This window comes from Triticum aestivum, chromosome 7A (assembly GCF_018294505.1).
Source record: "Triticum aestivum cultivar Chinese Spring chromosome 7A, IWGSC CS RefSeq v2.1, whole genome shotgun sequence".
NCBI lineage: Eukaryota > Viridiplantae > Streptophyta > Magnoliopsida > Poales > Poaceae > Triticum > Triticum aestivum.
In genome coordinates, this window is record NC_057812.1 from 276,767,199 (window position 1) to 276,769,903 (window position 2,705).

Genomic DNA, 2,705 nt, shown 5'->3' on the forward strand with positions numbered 1-2,705 from the left:
CGACAATGATGGAACGTGACGCCTAGAGAACGATGAGCTCATGCCCCACGGTCATGGACGACATGAGGGGGTGCCGAGGTGCTGGCGTCGTCAAGCTTTGAACCAAAGATGCCTCGAAGATGAACCTAGAAGGCGACAATGATGGGGGCGCCCTGATCTGGGATGTCATGCCGTAGTCGCGTTGATCAATTTTTTCCTCTTTCCTGGGGCATGCATCAAGTTACGTCTTACTTGACTCTTTCCTACAATCAACTGGGTTGGGATGCGCTTTTGTTGGTGCATATTTCTTGCCCCTTGTGCTTTGGAGATTACTAGGCCATAAATGTGTGTGTTGTCGTGCCCTTCCTTGTTAAGGAAAGAACTATATAGGTATCTAAAATTGCATGGAAACATGCAAATATACGTTTTGTTTTAGAAGTACAAATAAAAGACAATGTGTCGCAATACCATGGAGCTTAATTTTAGGGGTAACATCCAGCATGCCTATAATTCAATAGCATACACGTTTCTTTGATGGAAATGATGGTTTTTAATATTAAGAATATACATAAATGTTACATGGTAAATAATAAAACTATAATTAGCTGAAATTACCGATTGGACATGGTAAATACGAAGAAAACTCAAGGGTTGTGATTCATAACGTGTCAAACTCAAGGGTTGGAAGCTAAGGGTGCGGCGATCAGTTGGGTGCCACTTATCGTGTATTTGGCGGTTGTGTAGTTAGTGAGCCCAAAGGATAGATTCAATGGGTTCTTTCCAATAACCACGGCCGCTAAATAAAAACATTAAACTAAAGGCCCAAACAAGATGAGCACCTAAGAAGAAAAGACCAAGGCATAGAGGGGGGTCATAAGCGCCTATACCATAAAATAGATTTTCGACGGAATCAAAAAGACATATCTTGTAGAATCGTAACCATAGAATACGACCCTAATCGAATTATTTACACATAAACTTTTGCTTTCCTTTAGAAAGAGCAAGATTTATATGTGTTATGCAGGGAAATAAACAAGGAGCTTATATGAAATATGTAGGGAAATGAAGTACGTAAAATATATTTGCATAACAAATCACCTTTAAGAGAAAACTCTTCCAAGTCAGCTCATGTCAGTACTTCACAACTCATTCAGCAGAATAATTCGCAACGCAACCACTTGATGCTCCATAAATATGGGAGAATCTGTTACTAAAAATATTAGTACATAATTTGTGAGGCCCTCGAAGCAAAATATATAAGGCCTTGAATCAAGCACTAAACAGAAAAGGTTGATAATAAAGTAGAGAATCACAACTAGCCAAAAGCGATCCCTTCAAACTTTGTTAAATGAAATAGTTGATAAATAAACCATAAAGGAAATAAAGAAAGATATTGAAAAAAAAGTAGTCAATATATATGAAACACTATCTAAACAGCGGAAGATACTGAGACATTCAAAAAAATAAATTACCTTGTTTGATTTTGGTCAAGAACATCAACTTATGGTGAATCTTCACATAAACTAATGGTATATGAGAGGCAGGAGTACGTACTCCCAGGAGTACACAACCATTTTCCTATATATATATATATATATATATATATATATATATATATATATATATATATATATATATATATATATAGTGTTACTATTCATTACCCAGGCTGCAGAATAAGTTATTCTTCATCCGAGGTAATCTTATAATCATTTCATAATTAAATTACATTTCGAATTCAAATAGTTACATTTCTATTGATTCACTACGTAAAATTTGACATAATAAAATAAAAATATAGGTCATAAGACAAGAAAATCTACAATTTATGTGTATTTTAAACTATGTTTTTATGTTTGTAATTTCACATAACATAAAATATTTTTACGGCGGTTATATATTTTAAACTAGTGTTACTATTCATCACCCAGGCTGCAGAATAAGTTATATATATATATATATATATATATATATATATATATATATATATATATATAATTTACCTGTCCACAATGTTGATATGCCAAAGGCAAACACCCACTGCCTTGTGAATGACATATAGTACCAGAACCTTTTTTTCTCGAATACACACAAGCATGTGTATAATTCATTAGAGAAGAGGGGGAAAGCCTCCCCAAAGTGTGCGGCTGTACAAATATTTACAATTGGGCTTTGCCCAACACCACCAAACTCACGCGAACTACTACTCACGAACAACCCACGGTGAGCCCTCTGCCTCCTTGATTAGGCCAGCCTTCACCCATAGTCCGCCCTCCTCTTTTATCTGGTTGATGCAGGCAGACACGGACGCTGTTGCTCCGTTGAAGACGATGTCATTTTGATGTTTCCATATCATCCACATTCCAAGTAGACACTTGGCGTGTGTGGATCTCCGACGCTCCCGATCCTGATCCTGTCTGATGCACCACTCCTCCAAGGGCTCGTCGATCCTGGGATCCAACCCCTGTCGACCAGTACCCACCATGAACCAGTGCCATACTTGCCTTGCAAACACACAATTGATTAGTAGATGTTGTCTGGTCTCCTCCTTCTGATCGCAAAGTGGGCATGCAGCTTGATGTGGGAGCCCTCACCGTGCCAGTCTATCAGACGTCCATCAGCGATTCTTGATGGCAAGCCAAGCAAAGAGGCGACACTTGAGGGGGGATCACGACTGCCAAGTGAAGGGCGTTGTCGGTGAGGCCTCAAGTCCCATGAACATTGCC